Below are 20,826 nucleotides of genomic sequence, written 5' to 3' on the forward strand. Positions count from 1 at the left end.
GTGTAAGAGACACATGCGCATTGCCCCTTTAAGTATGCTGAACCCATTCTAAGTACACTGCTTTTTTAAGTATATTAGCAAGTTGAGACAGCAGCTGCTGCCAGCAACCTCCCTTCTTCCAGAGCCCTATTGTGTGTATCCTCCCCCCCTCCCCACCGCTCCGTGGAGATAGGGTACAGGAGTGGGGGGCAGGAGTGGGGGAGGGGATACCCTGACATCAGCACCTCTCTTCCCCCCCAACCTCCTGCACAGCAAGCAGGAGGCTCCCGGGAGCAGCTCCAAGGCAGAGGGCAGGAGTGGGATAGGGACACCTGAACTTCCCAGCACTTGATAGCCTGCTGGGCAGCTACCGCACAGGGAACTTAGGGGAGCAGATGGGGGGCTGCCAGCCCACCCTGGTTCCAAGCCCCCACCAGCTAGCTCCAATCGGCTGCTCTTCCTGTAAGCAGTGGCCTAAGCAGGCGGCTGCCAAACAACATTATAAGGGAGCACTGTGCAACTTTAAACAAGCATGTTCTCTAATAGATCGCCAACGAAACGACGACATTAAGTGAGGAGTTACTGTCTCTCCAGAGGAGGTAGTCAGCTCCATGGTGTTTTGAGAAGGCATGGGTGGAACACGACACCGTGACCTTTCATTTCTCATTGCAAGATGTGTGTAATGTCTCCACCCACAATGATCATCACTCCTTTAAAAAAGTGAGCAGTAATACACTTGGCAAAAGCTGTACTTAAGACTTTGAATACCTTTGCTATATACACATTCTTTTGATGGCCCTATTCACATAAACTTATGATATTATACTTCAGTATGATGTTTGGTCTTAGCCAGAATGACAACAGTACCACTTCCTCTTATAGCAGGAAGATTATGGTGACATTGAGAAAAAAAGGCCAGGTCAGTTTGAAGAATTACCATACTTCGATAACTATCCAACTGAGGTTTCATAGAGAGCATGCCAAGCTCCAAAATCCCCCTGGTTAAAGATGTAGTAAGCAGGTAAGTTACTTTCAGTGAGAAGAGGCACAGACCAGAGTTGCTTGATTTAAATCAAAATGATATAAATCACTGATTTTTATCATGATTTAAATGAGCAAGCGGGAAGCCTTGATTTAAATAATCAATTTTAATCTTGTTTCATATTTGTACTTTTTAATTATTTTCTTAAAGAAAGCTGATTCTCATAGGTTGGTAACCATGAAACCATGTTGATTTGCAACTAAATATAGCCTTTACATTAAATGTAGTTCTTTTTGCCATTTGTTAGAGAACGGTGAATGATATGCTTCTTATTTACTGGAGGATTAATTTTTATTTGTGATTTGTGTGATGTTCTACTTTGATGGAAATGAATTAAATAAAAATGCATAAAAACACCATTTACATATTTTTATTTTATTAAATAAAATTATCTACAATGTGCTGGATTCATAAAAAAAAAGTTTGATAAACAGATTTTGCATTCAAAATTGATTTATTTTGATTTATTTAAAACTGATTTATTAAAAAAGCAAGTATTATCTGCAGTTAGTGAATTAAAGCGATTGTTTCTGATCTTATCCTCTCACATTTCATTTTTGTTCAGAGATTGGAAGAGGAAAACAAGCTTTCCTGTTTTTTCAACTTCCAATCAATTCCTTCACTTTTAATGACCTAGTCATTGAACTGAACTGGCTGAATACAAGGAATTTAAAGTATTCTCTCTACACCTGCAGAAGAGGCAATTGCTGTTAAAAATCCGATTTAGCACTTCTACAAACAGGTGCTTCCACCTGTTCAGTGGTTTGACTTTTTAAAAACCTTTGGCAAACAAATAAATACTGCTTAACGTCAATTTTATTTAATTTAAATAATTGTAATAGATTTCTAGATTGTAAGTATAAAAGATCATAAGTTTAGGCCTTAACATATGTAGTCATAATTTCAAATTTAATTTTAAATAATTAAAAAAAAAATAAACTTTTTTTTTTTTAAATAATTCATTTTTAGCCATGCTGGTATGAACATACTGTCTGTAAAAGCTAGAAAGATGGTTTAGGAAGGCTTGTAACACACAAGTCAAGATCTCAACAAAAACCTGTGTATTACTAAGGGACTGAATGAGAATGGTGGTCTGGAGGAATCTTACTGTGGCGGTGATCAGAGATGTTCCTTGATTTCTTACAACTGCAGATTTGTCTTTCCTAAGTATTAGCCTTGAGTAGAAACACTATAATGTGTTTTACTTTTGCTGACTTTGTCCTGATGCGCCCCTTTTAACACCAGTATGTTAACCTGATTCAAGCGCATCACAGACATCAACAAGTCTCCACTGAGATGCTAGGAGGATGTTTATCACCTACTCATTAAAAATGAATGACAAGTTCCTTCTGAGTATCCTAGCCGACAATTTTAACAGCATGTGATTTTGATGTAGAATATGCCCATTACTTTATGTTCTTTCATGTTGGTATCTTGAGACAAAGATCCAGTTATGTCTGAAGTACCAAGTACCAAGATTAAGGTCAAGCAGAAGGTAACCAGGATCATTCTGGCCTGTTCCTTTGAAATCTTCTTTACTAATCTCACCTTCAATGGCTTAAGGGGAGAGATGGGCATACAGGAGACCACTTTTGAGATAAGATGACCTGATCTGCCACTTCTGGGTGTGTCTTCCTCTCATAGTAAGAGAAGGTTACTTACCGTAACTGGAGATTCTTCAATTGTGTAGTCCCTATCTGGATTCCAATTGTGGGTGCGCATGTGTGCCATGCACCGGGTCTGTTCATAATAGTATCTGTTGACCTGCACATGCGTCGTGCATTCACCACGTGGCGCGTCCGAAGCTTTAAGAAGCCGTGCGGGTCGACGCTGCTCCAAGTCCCTCTTACACAGAAGCACGCCGTGGAGGTGATTGAGGACGGGTGTTGGAATCCAGATAGGAATGACACCATCCCAAAGAACCTTCAGTTAGAGTAAGTAACATTCTCTTATTCAAGTGATGGGCCTTACGTGGATGCCAATTGCAGGAGAGTAGCGAGCAGTGTTTAGAGTGGAGGTGGGTGCAAGGGCTCGACAGCAGTCAGTGTGTGTAAAACAGCTTGTCCGATGACAGCACCTGCCAATGCAGCAGGGGTGATGGCATGATGTGTGACAAAGGTATGAACAGATGATCAAGTGGCCACGACAAATGTCCTGCCATGGAACGTCCACAAGGAAGGCTGACGTGGTGGCATGGGACTGCGGGGAATGAGCCGTGACCCCTATTGGCGGAGGAACATGAGAAAAAGTAAAGCAGTCAGTAATACAGAGGCAGATACAGTGGGAAATATGTTGTAAGGAGAGCACACAGCCTTGACAGCAGTCAGCAATGGCGACGAAGAGGCGGGAGAAAGTGCGAATGGGGCGTGTGTGTTGAAGGTAGAATGCAAGCGCCTACATATGTCCAGGGAGCGGAGTGCGCGGTGCCTTGTGGAGGTGTGTAGCTTGGGGTAAAAGCATTGATTGAGGTGGAACAGGGATGCCACCTTGGGGAGAAATTTGGGGTTGAGGCAGAAGGAGACCTTAACCTTTGTGAAAGACAGTAAAGGGAGGCTCTGCCATCATGGCCACCAGTTCGTTAAGGCAACATACAGAGGTAATGGCCACTAAGAAGAGGACATTCATGGAAAAGTGAGTGATGGAGCACTTGGCGAGGGGTTCAAAGAGAGGCAGAGAGTGAGGGCAGGGAGGACCAAGTTAAGGCCCCAGGGAGGGTATGGGCTTGCGGACTGAGGAAAAGACATTTAGAAGGCCACAGAGGAAGTGGGCAGCAGTTCGGTGAGTGAAAACAGAGAAGCCATCCACCGGAGGGAGGAAGGCACTGAGTGGAGTGTGCGAGGTCGGATTGTCTCACGATAGATGTCATCCAGGGAGAAGCCATGGTCATGTGACCAAAGGGTGAAGTGGCGCCATTTGGCTTCATAGGAAGCTCCAGTGGATGGGCACCAGCTGTGTGCCAAGATGCCGTGGACAGGAGCGGAGCATACCGTATCTACCCATCAACCCTATCCAAATACTAGGCCATGAGGTGAAGAGGGCCAAGGTTGGAGTATCGGATATGAACATGGTCCTGCATCAGGAGATTAGGAAGGTTGGAAAGTCGGATTGGAGGCAGATTCAGAGAAGAAGGTCCATAAACCAGTACTGGCGAGGCCAAGTAGGAGCCACATGGAGGACAGTCACCTGATCCTGGTGTATTTTGCATAGGACTTGTGGAAGCAGGGGAATGGGTGGGAAGGCATAGGGGCGTTCGGTGGTCCAAGGGAGAAGGGCATCCTTGGAAACCTGGGCCTAGGGCTCCTCTGGAGCAGAAGAGAGGTAGTTTGTGATTGTTCGCAGTGGTGAAGAGATCCTAGCAAGGTGTGCCCCGCTGGCAAAAGATGGAGCAGAACATGGGGTTGTGGGGTTCCCACTCGTGTTTGGCATGGAAGGAGTGACAGAATATCTGCAAGGGAGTTGCTTGCACTGGGAAGGTGCATAGTGTGGAGAGTTCTCTCATGTTTGAGGCACCAATTCCAAAGGAGGATGGCCTCCGCACACACTGCTTGTTGACATATACAACCGTCACCATGGTGTCGGAGGGCAGCTGGACATGGCAGGAGTGGAGGAGTGGCAGGAGTGCTCGGCAGGCCAGGCAAACAGCGTGGAGTTCAAGGACACTGATGTGCATTCTCGCTTCCCTGGGCAACTAGAGGCCATGGGCCGTGTGGCCTTCCACATGTGCTCGCCAGCCCGCCATGGAGCATCGGTGGTGTGTGGCACTGGAGGCATCAAAGGGACACCCATTAGGACAGAGGATGGGTTGTGCCACCAAGCAAGGGAGGTGAGGACGGAAAGGGGGAGAAGGACCGGTTTGGTGAGAGGGTCCGTCTGCTGATTGCAAGTCAAGCAGAGCCATCGTTGCAGGCAGTGCATATGAAGGTGGGTGAAGGGTGTAACTGAGGTGCAGGCTGCCATATGGCCAAGGAGCGAGAGGCACTGTCAGACGAGCATGCATGGTCAACGACGAAGCCTCACAATCGGAGCAATGAGGGCAGTGAAATGGTTTGATGGTAGGAAGGCACGAATCGTGACAGAGTCAAGGAGCGCCCCTATAATGATGAGGTTGCAAGTAGGGGTAAGTACTGATTTTTCTTTGTTGATGTAAATGCCAAGTTCGCCAAGTAAGGCACACAGGGTTTGGACAGTGGCAAGGAGATGAGTGAGGGAAGGTGCAACAAGGAGCCACTCCTTGAGGTAGGGAAAGAGGAAGTGTCCCAGGTGGCAAATATAAGCCGCCACAATGGCAAACATCTTGGTAATGACCCGGAAGACAGTGGTGAGAGCAAAGTGAAAGGCAATTCTCACTACCAGTTTCAAGTCCACCATGAAGCAGAGGAATCTGCAGTGGGTGGGATGAATGTTGATATGAAAATAGGCATACTTCATATTGAGAGCCGCGAATCATGCTCCATCAGGAAGACACGCGAGTATCAGGGGGAGCATGACCATCCGGAAGTGAAACTTGCGGAGAAATCTGTTGAGCAAGCAGAGGTCCAGGATAGGGTGAACACTACCCCCTTTCTTCGGTGTGAGAAAATAGGGGAAGTAAAACTCTGAAGTAGAGGGGAGGAGGGTTGGTAGTGGAGCACCCACAGGGACACTCATCTTGAAGAATGTCAGTTACTGCACAGGGTGAGTAACCTCCTCTTCTTCTTCGAGAGATGTCCCTGTGGGTGCTCCACTCTAGGTGACTTAAAAGCCGTGTATCTTAAGGAGGTAGGGACTTCGGATCTGATAGGAACGCCGTTGATAGTACAGCCCTGCCCAAACGTATATCAGATAGAGGGCCTTGAGTAAGGGCATAGTGTTTAACAAATGTGTGCTCAGATGACCAGGTAGCTGCTTTACAGATATCAGCCAGGGGAACTTTGCGTAAGAATGCTACAGAGGCAGCCATAGATCTAGTGGAGTGTGTCCTGATGCCGTCTGGAGGTGTAACTTTCTTCATCTGATAGCACAATCGGATGCACTGAGAAATCCAGTTCGAAAGTCTCTGGGTAGAAATAGGCGTACCTCTGGAACGCTCTGCGATGGAAACAAAAAGTCTGGAAGAATTTCTAAAAGGTTTGGTTCTATCCAAATAGAAGGACAAGGCCCTGCGTATGTCTAGTGTATGCACTGAGGCTTCAAACGAGTTCGCATGTGGCTTCGGGAAAAAGGTTGGTAAGTGAATAGGCTCATTAATGTGGAATGAGGAGTGTACCTTAGGAAGAAAATTGGGGTGTAACCTGAGGGTAACCTTATCTTTGAAAAATATCATATATGGTGGGTCTGCCATAAGAGCTGCTATTTCTCCTGCCCGCCTGGCGGAGGTAATTGCCACTAAAAATGCTGTTTTCATTGAAAGGTATAAAAGGGAACATGTGGCTAGGGGTTCAAAGGGTTGTTGGGTTAGGCAAGAGGGAACTAGATGAAGGTCCCACGGGGTGGTGGGTGGTTTTATGTCTGGGTATAGGGTTTGGAGTCCCTTGAGGAAGCACTTGGTGATAGGATGAGCAAATACAGAAGTATCATCAATTTTGTCATGAAAAGTTGTAGTAGCAGCTAAATGGACCCTGATGGAACTGGAAGAAAGGCCGGTTGCTTAAGGTCCAATAGGTAGTCAATTATGAGCGGAAGAGATGCTGACGTGGGACTAAGTTGTTTAGTTGAACACTAGTGTGTGAATCGTTTCCACTTACATAGATAGGTGTTACGAGTAGATAGTGTTCTGCTATGTAGGAGCACTCTTTGAACTTGTTCAGAACAATCTAGTTCGTTTTGGGAGAACCATGGGAGGGATGGAGAGGAAGGGGATGGTGTATCCAATTGTAACTACCTCTATGACCCATTTGTCGGATGTAATTTTCTGCCATTGATGAGGGAATGGTCATAGGCGGTGTCCAAAGATAGGTGTGCCGGCTGAAGTGGGAACGCTGTTTTCTAAACCCTCGACCAATGCTTCAAATCTGCCTATTAGTTGGAGGGGGTTGCAGCGCCCCTGTAGAGTTAGGACGACGATGCTGGAATCTTGGTCTTTGGCGTTGTTGTTGCTGTTGTTGTTCCTGTGGTCTATAGGGGTGTTGTGAAAATGCGGGGTAGCATGGTCGGTGATAAGGTTGATATCTATATTGTCGTCTTCTGGTCGCAGGTGGCTGGAGGCCTAGGGACCGGAGGGTTGCTCTTGCGTCCTTCATCGAATGTTGTTTGTGGTGGAGGCAAAAAGTTTTTCCCCGTCGAAGGGAAGATCTTCAATGGTGCTCTGGACCTCTCGAGGGAAGAAGGAGGAAGAGAGCCATGAACCCCGTCGCATGACCACTGCTGTGGCGGTTGACCTTGCTGCAGTGTTAGCTACATCGAGGGCCGCTTGGAGAGCGGTGTGTGATATGGTTTGTCCCTCGGAAACCAGAGCTGTGAATTGTTGTTTCTTCTGCTCTGGGATGTGATCAATAAAATCCATGAATTTATTATAGTTTTTGTGGTCATATTTTGCAAGGACTGCGGTATAATTAGCTATGCGAAATTGTAGCGTCGAGGATGCATATACTTTACGGCCGAAGAGGTCCAGGCGTTTACTGTCCTTGTTGGCTGGGGTGGAGCGAGCGTACTGTTGTTTGGCCCTCTGGTTTGCTGCATCCACTACCAATGAGTTTGGCGCCGGATGGGTAAAAAGGAATTCAGAGCCCTTGGAAGGAATGAAGTACTTCCTGTCCGCTTGTTTACAGGTAGGTAGGCTAGTGGCTGGATTCTGCCAGATGGATTTAGCGGGTTCTAAAAGGGCTATGTTGATGGGTAATGCCACTCTAGAGGAAGAAGAGGGCTGCAAAATGTCTGTTAGTTCATACTGTTGTTCAGTGACTTCCTCTAAGTTAATTTTCAAGTCACCGGCAGCTCTTTTAAAGAGGTCTTGGAATTTAGCATAGTCATCCGACGGGGTTGGAGGAAGGGGAAGTAAGGCTTCCTCAGGCGTTACGTCGGGGCTCTGCTGGAATAGGAGCAGGACTCAGTTGCTCCTGGGAGTGTGACGATGCTGCCTGGTATCTTATGTCACTGGCAGGTCCGTCACGAGGCGGTGCTAAACCAGTGTTGTGCCTGGTCGAAGTGCCGTAGTGCATGTGTTCTCTGGGGTACGATGCCCATGGTGCCCAACATTGCCATGGTGGTGGGTAGGGTATAGATGGTGCCATCCAAGGGTTCACTCCCCATGGGGCAGGATCCTGAGAACAGGTTGAGGTAGTTTTTTTGTAACCCCTATTGATCGGGGTCTGGGAGTCTTGATAAGGAGAAAAAACTGCCTGTGGATCAGTTTCCTCCTCACTGGAGGAAGGTTGTTCTGATCCTGAGTCCAGCATTGGAGAAAAACAGGCATTTATCAGGGGAGACTGCAGAATAGGTGAGACCAATAGATCTGCTGTCTGAGTAAATTGAAAAGGTGAGGCTCCTGCGTGAGGTGAAAACTGTGGAGGAGGAGGTTGCCGTAAGGGAACATTCCTCTGAGCAGGGGTTTTACCTTTGATCTCCCTGTCAGCCTGTGCCGTGGTTGCCAGTGCCATGGTAGGTGCCAGGGGAGCAACATCAGCCCGCAGAGGGTCAGGCAAGGCTGGAAATGTCGGCACCGCGTCCGTCTCGGTGCCGAACGGTGCCATAAACGAGGCAGGCAACTGAAAGCCTGAAGCCTCGACACCGGAGCTTCGTGCCGCCGCTGCAGCCTGAGGCGGCTTTCGTGCGGTGCCTGAGGAGCCCGGCTCTTCAAAAGTGCTGAGGCGAGGAAACACAGGCAGGGAAACTGTTGACCTGCCTGAGGCACTTTTTTGCCTCACCAACTTCTTTGTTGGAGAGGGCTGCCCCTTTTTTGTAGCTTTCTTCAGTTTTTTTGAAGCAGGGCGGCTGTGGCGGGCAGTAGAGCTGGAGTCGGCGCCTGGGTCTGAAACTGACCCGATAGACTTCTGCAGGAGGAGCAGTTTCAGTTAAGCTCCCTGTCCTTTTGTGCCCTGGAACTGAGTTTGGTACAGTGGGCACATTTTTGGGGAATGTGTGTTTCCCCCAGGCATTTTATACAATGAGAGTGGCCATCAGAGAGCGGGATAGCGTCCTTACACGGAGCAGCGCTTAAAGCCTGTGGAGCCAGGCATGGTAGAAGCGGCTGCGGCTGAGAGAAAAATTTTTTTTAAAACAGATAAAAGAACTAATGAGCTACACTAACAACAACTGACAACAAACTAACTACTAGAACAGGTAATTGTAACAAAGTGAGGGATTTCCTAACGAGTCTGCTGAGCTCCGTCTCAGGCCGGGGACGGTAGAGAAGGAACTGAGGAGATTGGCCACGCATGCGCACTATTATCCTAGACTCACTGCGGGGGGCAGCCTCTGCGCATGCGTGGCCAGTATGAGTACTGCTACGAAAAATCTCCGAGTGAAGGCGCAGGGACGCACCAACACCCAGAGTGGAGCACCCACAGGGACATCTCTCAAAGAAGAAGGAAGTCGAGGAACGCTGTCAGTTTGGTTTGTGAACGGGAATCATACTTGGTTAGGATGGCTTGGTAACTGGCAATACGGAATTGGAGGCCTGCAGAGGAGTAAACCTTATGTCCGATAAGGTTAATTTTTTTGGCTGCCTGGTTGGGGGTAGGGGTGGAGCGAAGGTGTTGCTGGTAAGTGCGCTCTGGGGCCACCTGGACCACCAGGGAATATGGAGGTGGGTGTTGGAAGAGAAAATCTATATCCTTGGGCGGCACAAAGTAGCGGTGTTCAGCCCACTTTAGAGTAGGTGCACAGGAAGCCAGTGTGTGCCAGACTGCCTGTACAGGCTGAAGAATAGAATTAGGGATGGGTAAGGCAGTATGAGCAGGACTTGGAGACTGAAGAATATCCAGGAATTGGTCCTGAGGGTCCTGGATGTCCTCCATGGGAAGGTTGAGGGCAGTTGGTATATGACGAAGGAGGGCTTGATATTGAGCATGGTTATCCAGTGGCAAGAGAAAGGGAGAGTTGAGTACATTGTCAGGTGAGGAAGAGGCACCTGTGGCGACCTGCGGGGCCAGCAGTTACGACACTGCCAGTGGCACAGGCGGATCCGGAGGAGCAGAGACATCCGATGAGCTCCGTAGGAGGTGGTGGCAGATGACGAGTGCGGATGGTGCACATGCTGGTACAGGCCCCAAGCTGCCCAATAGGGCTAGGCATAGGGGTCACTAGAACCAGTGGTCCCCTCGGGTCGGCGAATTGCCCATGAGCTGGTGGATAGTGCTGCCGTCTGGGCTGTAAGAATGGGCTGGCGAAAAGGCAGGATCTGCATCAGAGCACCAGTCCAAGTCTAAGGATGGGCTTAGCAGAGGTGGAGCCATCAGAAGCAACGGGACCATCTGAGGACGGGAGGCAATGGAAGACAGTCCATCAATAGGAGAGGTTCCTCAAGCGGGAACGGAGGACCAACGGTAGCCAGCGGGAAACCAGCTAATGGTAACATCAGCTCAGCCATGGGAGTCAAGGGGGACAGGCATCCTAACATGCGCAGAACCAAGCAGGAGAGACCAGACAGTCTTAGCATAATGGATGGTGGCAGAGGCAAAGACTGCGGAGCGGTCACTGGGGCCAAGGTCAACACCACTGGAGCACGGTACCTGGACTTATGCTCTGAGTGAGACTTCTTCGCATTGTCGGCGTGCAATTTCTCACCCAAACTGGCACGGCTTAGAGAGGAAATGTGCTTGGGGGTGGCCCCCATTGGTGAGCCACCCTTGTGCTCGTGTGTGCTTCGTATGCACACAATGCAGCTTGGGCGGATTCGGTGGTGCCACCAGTGCCAGGTGGGATGGACCAGGAGTGGGGCTGGACACTGGTGCGGATCCTGTGGCGCATGAGGGCATCCATCAGGAACTTATGGAGGCAAAGCTCACGAGCCTTTTGGGTTCGGGGCAAGAAATAGTGGCAGACTGTCGCTGCATGCAACAGAGAACTAGTGAGGGCAAGAAGCACAGTACTTAAACCTGGCTTGCCTGGGCATAGTCCCCTAGCCGGGGAAGAGTCCCACCAAGGGAAAGTCTTCGATTCCCATTCCTAATCTAGCAAATGGATTACTAACAAACTAATGGATGGGGAAAAACAAGGATGGACAACTATACTACAAAGAACTATATCCAGCAATAACAGAAGAAGTACAGTACTCAATGCAAGCTAAGAGCACAGAGGAACAGGGGTTCGGACTCTGGCCGTATGGCGGTAAGAGGGAACTAGAGAGGGGTTGACCTGCACGGCTTTTTAAAACCTTGGATGTGCCACCTGGTCAACGCACGATGCACGTGCAGGTCAACAGACACTACTGTGAACAATTCCGACTCTGGTGCATGTGCACCTATGATTGGAATCCAAATAGGGACCATCATTCGAAGAAGAATTTTTGGTTTTCCAACTAGACCTGGACTCAAGTAGGTTCCTCAGTGGGCTTTCTACTTACAATGCAATGATCTGCAAGTTGATTGGGTCTCCAAAAAGGATATACTTCTCCATGATACCGCCTCTTTGGGCCACATCCCATGAGTCACATGAGTCCAGATGTGCTCCATTTACACAGAATCTGGTATCAGTACTGATGGCCAGCCTCTCTGAACCCAAGATCAGGTAGCTGCTGCTAAATCCTTAAGAGCAATTTCTCAAGCGATGGAAGTCCCAGCTCTAGACCAAGATCTTTATATACCAATTTGCTGCAATTGCAGGCTGGATGTGTAGCAGAAATTGTGCAGAGTATCTGTGCAGGAGACTACAAGCTCAGGCGCAGAGTCAATCATTTAATAATTGGGAAAAATGTTCAAATGCTTGACAAATCAGAAATACTATATTCTGAAATACTTTATTCTGGAATGGCAACCAGAACCCATAGATGCTGGCATTTTGTGAGGACTACAAAACTGGCTCTTCCACTCATTCACTTAAAGCTGAAGGCAGATGGCACTGGCTACTACATCCTGCGTAGCACTGACTGTGAAATGGTCCTGATGAACTCATCAGGACAAGAGTAGACATATATATCTCTTTCTTTGAAAGGGGAAGGATGTTTAGAGTCTTTATGAATACCCATGTGGAAGTTATGGGTCAAAGGGCTTACCTACACAGGAAACTTCTACCAGTTATAACAGTATAATTAAACAGATATAAACCCCTGTGTGGACATACTTATTCCACCATACAAATGGCTTTTGGGGATTTTATTTAAATGCCTTCCCAACAAATAAGCTAAATCAAATCAAGAGGCCTTCTCATACTGCAGTAAGAGTGTTCACAAAGATTATACCAGTATAAACATAGTGGAATAAATCACACCTTAGCTTATATTTGAATCTTGCACCGTATAACTTTCCTATGTAGAAAAGCCCAAAGGGGGAGTATTGAAAAAGTTTCCTATTGTATCAGAAACTAAGATATCTTCAATAACTCTTCCTGATCAAAGTGTCAAGAGAAACCTCTTGGCCATCTATTAAAGATATGCAGTCTTGGGAGGATAATACCATAATGATAAATTTCAGTATTTCCATTCAGAATCTGTTTGGCTATGATACTTCCCCAATGCCCTTTATTAAGGACTAGTAAGCAAGTTCAATCTTAGGCAGGGTGATGAAGTCCTTGTAGTATTTTGGGTGCAAATAAAATTTCTTCGTTTGTCTGTTGGGGAATTCCCACTCCTGCTTAATCATGTCCTCACGAAGCAGTTGAGGAGTAATTACAGATCTCTTCTTCAAATTAGCAAGAATGTTATTTTTTCATCCCATTGCTTGCTTGTTTTTCTATAAACACAGGAGCCTGTACAGTTAGTTCTCCTTTTGTGCTTAATTCTAGAAAACCTAGCTGAAAGTCTGAGATATCTCGTTCCAAACAGCAGCTTCAGAAATTCCCCTTAACTTTAGAGGATCTTTGAGGGGAGAATATTTCCACAGGTTTTTTAAGACTTCAACAGAAGTTCTGAGGCCAACAGGATGGCCTATTTTAGGGGATGACTAAAAAATTTGCTGCCCCTTTAAGAGCCCACAGTGAGCAACATCTTCTTTTGCTGTGCCCTGGATCAAACTCCTGAGTGAAGGGGGAACCCCTGTGAGAGAAAGGGAGCATTACCAGGGTGACTATAAGGACAGAGGCTGGAGATGCGTGTTCCCAACACGTCTCCCAAAAAAAGAGTAGCCAATTTATAACCTCCTGTGGGACTCATGGAGGTGGGGAGAGGAGAGAGGATCATCCCTAATGGAAGGGGATTTGAACTGTGCAACTCCCTGCTTTCTACTTCTTACTCTTAGCCGAGTGTGAACCAACCACAGAGAACAAGTGAACCAGAGCAACTGAAGATAGATGGGTGACCAATATCTATGGAGCTGCCAGAGGTGCTGAAGTACCTTAAGCTACCATAAAGTATAAAAGCTTCCATGGCATAGGGTCACCACTGCAGACCTCTCCACCACCTCAGCATGAACCTCACCTAGGTGGTGGCTGGGAGTAGGGATTTCTTCCCTCTTGGATACTATGGAGCCAGGGAGCTCCACTGAAGCTTTCTTGGCTGGGTGTGCAAACTGTGGAAATGGGACTCCCATGCTTGAGGGGCGGGAGGCAGCCTTTTCAGGGGACATGCAAACAAATGAAACCTAATCCTTGATTCCATGCTACTACTTCTTGACCCGGTCTCAGATAAGAGAGCTTCCCTGCAGCCTGCTCAATCATAGCAACATGGATCTTTGCCTATACACTGGCCAAGACCTGAATTTCCTTACAGCTTGATCAAACACCTCACTGTGGATAATGCCAATGTGCCGGCTGGGAGCTTCATCTTTGCCTCCAGGAACCTACCAACTAAGAGCAGGGGGAGCTGCTTACCCAAGCCATCTGTCTGACATTTTGGATGTGGGGAGGGGAGTTACTGACCTTCTCAGAAAACCAACTGAAAGTTTTAAGAAAAACTTAGAAGCCAATGAAGAAACAGAGATATTTAGTTAAAACTGTTTTTGAAATCCTGTGAAAAGCTGCTAAAAAGGAAGACCTGAAATCTGCCATCTGTCCAGATCTGGAGGCAGAGACATTTGGGAAATTCTTCCTGAGAGCCAGTCCTAAAACCCATTTTCAGAGCCAAAGATACAGTCTGTCTTCAGTTGCTATGGAGACCAGAAAGGCCTCACTGACAATGAGCAAGGTTACCAACTGTCACAGATCTTGTGTGACACTCATGTATTAGGAAGCCCAGTCTGCACTCCCACAGCTCAACCTAAATGTCACATATTTGGCTGAGCTGCAGGCAGGATCTACAATTCCACCAGAGGCCACTACAGGCAGCTGTGGAAACTGGATTCAGGCAAACAGGCCACATGTCTATCTGCCTTTTAGCTGCTGCTCCTGCAGGATTCAAGTGGAAAAGGAGCAGCAGCAATATAGGCAGAGAGGTGGTGGCAGCAGGTAGGTGACTGGAGAATACAGAAGATAAGGGGGGCTCAATACTAGCCCTCAGCTCACCCTGCCCCTGAACCAGACCCCAGACTCCCAGCATCCCAGCCAGATCTCATACTCCCAGAGACCCCGGTTCCCTGCCAAAGCCTAAACCACCAGCCAGAACCCCAAAGAGACCCCACCCCCATCACCAGATAGCATCCACCCACCTACTTTAGCACTCCCAGACATACCAGCACGCTACCTACCCTAAGAGCATCCCACGCCCAGGCCCCATCCATCCACCCACTCAAACAGTACTCATGATCCTACCTCCAACAATCCAACAACCCCAGACGCCAAAATAATACCCAGTTTCCCAACTACCCCCAGACACTCTCCAGGACCCACCAATCCAAGCGTCCCACACACCCTAGCTACCACCTATTTAGTTTAGCAATCCCAATCACACACAAGCACTCCTCACTGCTACCACCGAACCCTTAGATACCCTCCAACTCAGGTGCCAAGTTTTTGTGCAGTTCCATGTCCTACCCTCACCGCTGCTCAGGGAAGGGTGTATGGACCATACAAAAAAGTTTATAGTCATATGCAATTTTTTGCACATAGGTAAATCAGCTCATTAAATAATTTATATAAAATGTCACATGGAGCCACACAAACATGGCAACTAAGAGAGAGAATGGTCACAGTTTGTTTGTCTGTCTGTGGGGGAAGGGGAGATTGCTATTCTCTACTCTCATACCTCTCTACCAGTTCACTAACTCCTCACTATCTTCTTCTGTCCCCACCCTGCCCACTGCTGACACATCCTTACTTTCATTTACAAAGGAAAGAATGTATGTATTTTTATTATTATGTATAAAATTGACAGCTTTTCAAGTAATTGGTATAACCATAAGGGACAGTAGACTAGTGGATGGGGGAGAGGGAGAAAAATGTGGGGGACTGGAGAAGGAGAAAACCACTCTGCTATCCCCACTCCTTCATTCTCCTTCTTCTCTTTGTTTTAACACAATAAATGGTAAGATTTGTAATATTTAAAATATGACTAATTGACTGGATCACAGCAGACATGAAGACTTAACCAATGGTAAAGTCTTTGCTGTGTTTTAAAGTTTTCTCTCTCTCTCTCCTTGTGTATTATGTGTACAGAGGTGATTCATATTTATTGTTAATTTAACAGTTGACTGAGGACAGGAATTAGTATAACCAAAAATGAGGGATGAGGGATTGAAAGAATTTACAGCCCTCATACATATAGCTCAAAATTGTAATGGTCTCTCAATCCTGATGTGTAGCACTATGTCTTGTATGGAAGCCTTTTTGTAGGGGAAAGCTGGAGACTACACAACTGAGGAAAGCAAAAGATCAGTATATACCCAAGTGGAAATTATTAAAATTAATTGGGAGGAGAGGGTTAGATGCAGACATATGACAAACATTTTCTAAACCCATCACTATACTATAAAAAAGTCAACAAATATAGGAGGCTGAAAACACAGTTTTGGAAGAGAAAGAAAGGCAAGTTACTGTGTAAATTATTTTTTGAGTCTGCATGTTTATCTGAGTACATATACATTCAAGTAATGGATCAGTAGCAACCAATACTATGTGATGCAGTACTCTGTAGCATATTCTAGCATCTACAGCAGTGCTAGAGCCTTTTGAGCAGGAAACGTTGGCTGAGGAAGCACAAGATCAAAGGCAGTCATCTAATGTTCCAAAAGCAGTTAAAATGCAGTAGGAGGATACATCATGGGAGAGGTACAAACATTTAAAAAAAAAAAAAAAAAGTTTACAGTTAAAGTAGAAGATGAAAAAGGTGACATGGCAAGCAAGGAGAGAAGTGGAAGTCAGATGACTTAAGCAGCGGATTTAAGGTGACAAGGAGGAGCGGGTGACAGAAGAGAGCAAAGGATCATGGTAGAAATGGTGTGTATCTTCCTGCAGATTGTTCCAGGTTAAGTAAGTAAATATTTAGAATATAGTGAAAGGAAATCTTTCTATTTTTATTTGGAAATTAAATGCCATTTGAGTATTTCAAAGAAGCACTATACAAGACTGTCATTTCGTAAACTGAATTATTTTATGTGGGTGTTTCATATACATTGAATTTTTATTTTAGTAAAGCAATTAGGACATTCATTTGTAATGTTAATATGAACATTACACTTTTCATCAAGGTTTTCATATGTTAATAATATATTTTCTTTCACAGAGTGGAAATAGTGTTGTCCAGATAAAGACAACTAAATGAGAGGGTTACAGAGATTAGAAAACTAACTCAAATTGTCAAAATAAGACTGACACACAATTAGATACTGTACAGAGATAGATGTTAAAATTTTGAAATGGTAAACTCGTTTTACACATGAGTAACAAGCCTGGGATAGATGTTAAAATTAAGAACCAGTTCCTAGGCTATGTGTTTTTTTCAGATACTGTATGTGGTTGCCATTAATGTTGAAGACACTATAATCAATCAGTGCTATATTTTTGCTGTCTCTCTATTTGGAAAATCCATGTAATGACAGTGATTATCTTCTGAGATACATTCTCAAGGTCCCCTGTGCTCTTCACCCACACCACCATTTGCACCAGTGGTCCTGAGGCCTCACTCCATCTCTTGGTTCCCTATGATAATTGGTCCTCAGTGACACCACACTGTCTTCAACAATGGCATCTTAGAAACACTTTATTCCCCATCACTAATATCTTCCATTATTTTTACTCTGTTAAAACAAAATAAAACCCCACAACACACACACAGACACACACACCCTGTCATAACTATAAAGGGAAGGGTAACAGCTCTCCTGTGTACAGTACTATAAAATCCCTCCTGGCCAGAAACTCCAAAATCCTTTTCCCTGTAAAGGGTTAAGAAGCTCAGGTAACCTGGCTGACACCTAACCCAAAGGACCAATAAGGGGACAAAATACTTTCAAATCTTGGGGGGGGAGAGGCTTTTGTTTGTGCTCTTTGTTTGGGAAGTTGTTCGCTCTTGGGACTGAGAGGGACCAGACATCAGTCCAGGTTCTCCAAATCTTTCTGAACAAGTCTCTCATATTTCCAACTTGTAAGTAAACAGCCAGGCAAGGCGTGTTAGTTTATCTTTGTTTTCTCAACTTGTAAATGTACCTTTTACTATGGTGTTTACCTCTGTTTGCTGTAACTTTGAACCTAAGGCTAGAGGGGGATCCTCTGAGCTCTTTAAGTTTAATTACCATGTAAACTTATTTTCCCATCCTGATTTTACAGAGATAATTTTTACCTTTTTCTTTAATTAAAAGCCTTCTTTTTAAAAACCTAATTAATTTCTCCTTGTTTTAAGATCCAAGGGGGTTGGATCTTGATCCACCAGAAGTTGGTAGGAGAAAGGAGGGGGATGGTTAATTTCTCCTTGTTTTAAGATCCAAGGGGTTTGGATCTGTATTCACCAGGGAATTGGTAAAGGTCTCTCAAGGCTACCCAGTGAAGGGAATTAGCTTTGGGATGGTGGCAGCGAACCAGATCTAAGCTGGTAGTTAAGCTTAGAAGTTTTCATGCAGGCCCCCACATTTGTACGCTAAAGTTCAGAGTGGGGAAGCAGCCTTGACACACCCCTATTACAAAATTAAAATATGGAACAAAAAATTGAACAAGGAAGAGAATGAGAGCATCTGGGCTGGCAGACTGAGTGGGTTCAGGGACAGGCCTTTTTAGCCACAGTTAGGAAAGTCTGATCTGTAGCTGGCGTGTACTTGTCTACTAAGAATACGGCTATGAAACAGTCTGAGGGTCATAAACCATGGTTTGCAATTTTTACAGTGAGTATCTGTGAAGCAATTCCATGCTGGAGCTATCTGCATAATCTGAATTCTTTTTCCAAAGATGCAAAGCACTGTGACAGCAGTGGTAAAAGAATGGGGGAGAGAATCAAACTTGGTGATTAAAGGGATAGATATGGTGTAGAGTACAACAGAGAAAATCAGTAGAAAAAAAATATAACAAGAAGTAAAGCTTACAGCATGGAACAAGGAGCTGTCTAGGAGCAGTACAGAGGTCAGAAAGGTTGGTGTAATGAATATCACAAAAGCTGTGTGGAAGAGCAAACAAGGTTGAAGAATAAATAAGAGTTGGTGAGACAGTGACATACAGAGACAGACACAAAAACCAAGTCAAAGGAGAGTAGCAGAATTGGCACAACGTTAGAGATCAAATAAAGTTAACAAAAGAAACTGCAGAAGTAGAACCACACTGGTAGTTGTGGAAGTTATTCTAGACAACCTCAAGGGTAAAAAATGGAGGTGGAAAGATTATTATTATTAATTATTAATAATAAATAATACATTAATAATAATAATGAAAATAAAACTACTCATCAACATCAGAACTGGGGGTCGGCAGGTAAAACTTACTCAGAGAGACAAACCAAATAGAGCGGCCTTCCAAAAAAAATAAAAATAAAATAAAATTAAAAAAATGAGCTAGAAGTTACAGAATGGGTGGAGGAGCAGCCTAGAGCCAACTCCATGACCTTCAGATTTGGAGAGTGAGGATAAAGAGACCCATAGGGAAGAAAAGCAACAGATGCTGAGTCAGTGAAAAAGAACCAAGTTTTGATAAGAAGTGGAAGGAATCAGAGATAAAATGGTCAGATCTTGCTGACAAAACAGGAGAAGGGGAATTTAATGAGAGATAGCAAGTAGGTAAGAAGATGGTGGTAAGAGTAATAGGAAAGGGAAGATGCTGAGAAAGAATGAAGCGGGACACAGATGACAGACTACATGCATGGGAGTGTGGAAATGGATGGGGTAAGAGAGATACACGAGCATTGTTGTGCCCACAAAGGAGAAACGGCAGCCCTCCAATTCTTAATGCAAAATGAGCACCACAAAGGGCTGTAAAAAGAAGAACAGGAGTACTTGTGGCACCTTAGAGACTAACTAATTTATTAGAGCATAAGCTTTCGTGGACTACAGCCCACTTCTTCGGATGCATATAGAATGGAACATATATTGAGGTGTATATATATCTCCTCAATATATGTTCCATTCTATATGCATCCGAAGAAGTGGGCTGTAGTCCACGAAAGCTTATGCTCTAATAAATTAGTTAGTCTCTAAGGTGCCACAAGTACTCCTGTTCTTCTTTTTGCGGATACAGACTAACACGGCTGTTACTCTGAAACAAAGGGCTGTGACATGATGGGAGGATCCAACAGCGTGAAAAGCAGGGCATATGGTCACACTGAAGTGCAGGAAAGATCCACTAAAAGAGAATGATGTTACAGAATCCAGTATCTGGAGAAGCTGTGAAAGATGGGGAGAGAGGCCATGGTGGGTGTGTGGACGGATATGGCTCCAGCTGCGAGAAAGGAAATCCACTTGGCAGTTGATTCTTCTCCTGTCTTTGTCAAAATTCTGTTTCTTACAAAAGATGTTGAATTCTTGACCCTGTTCCCGACCAGCAGAACCACCATTTAACATCAATTGAGTGAGGAGTATGGAGAGCCATATTTGTCACTGTGATGTGGTGTATAACCCAACCCTAGGACAGAAGGGGTTAAGGAGCAGTTCTGGGCTCAGGTGATTCGGTTCTGCTGTACCTGTGAAGCCTGCTCCAGCTGGAGGAGGAGCTTAAAAGGGAGCTAGGCATCTCAGGGGTTCAGGAGACAGGGCATGACAGTAAAGGAGGAGAGACTTATATTGGGGGCTCCTGAATAAGGGTACAGCAGAGGTCCTGGCCGCAAGGAACAGGCCTACAATGGCAGCTACCCCCGCCTTCAGAGAAGGGGCCAGAGAAAAGACTCAGGAGAGAGGTAGCTGGAAACTTCTCTCTTTGGCTAAGGAAAGCCTGACTGGAGATGGAGGCCGATCAAGGACTGCAACCTGCCTGAAACCCTAGGTAGGCAGAGAGTGCAATGGCATCAGGCACTGGGAGTGAAACGCAGAATTTAGGCCAGTTTGAAGCTGGGGCTAAGATGTAAAGGCGGCGCCTACCAGCTGAGCCCAGGTGTGCTGAAGATTCAGTTGTTTTTGTTATTTTCTGTTGGATTTTAAGTGAAGGATTTTAAGGCCTTGTGAGGAAGCAAGTATTAAGATGTGGCACAGGAAGGCAGCCCCAAAGCACTCCAGGGTGTTTGCTATCACTGCCTCTCATAGGACTTAGGGTAGCCTGGACCTCCATCTCCACCAGGCTCTAACCAAACAACTGCCCTTTTTGGGGAGGGGGCATAACCTTGGAGGAAAGGAGAGGTTAGAGACATTGTAAGTCTCAAGTCAAGGGTGTACCAATCCATAGAGGTCTGGAGGTGAGCTGAAGATCCTTTCTGTTGTGCGGTTATTGAACTCTATATGTTTTATTGGATTTTTTTG

The 20,826-nt window shown here is 45.6% G+C and overlaps 1 protein-coding gene across 4 annotated transcripts in view; it reads right to left on the bottom strand.

The window, feature by feature from the left end:
• Positions 1-20,826, bottom strand: part of FBXO11 (F-box protein 11) — a 180,475-nt gene that overhangs the window by 76,584 nt on the left and 83,065 nt on the right. The window lies entirely within an intron of this gene.

Source organism: Malaclemys terrapin, chromosome 3, assembly GCF_027887155.1.
Source record: "Malaclemys terrapin pileata isolate rMalTer1 chromosome 3, rMalTer1.hap1, whole genome shotgun sequence".
NCBI classification, from domain to species: Eukaryota; Metazoa; Chordata; order Testudines; family Emydidae; genus Malaclemys; species Malaclemys terrapin.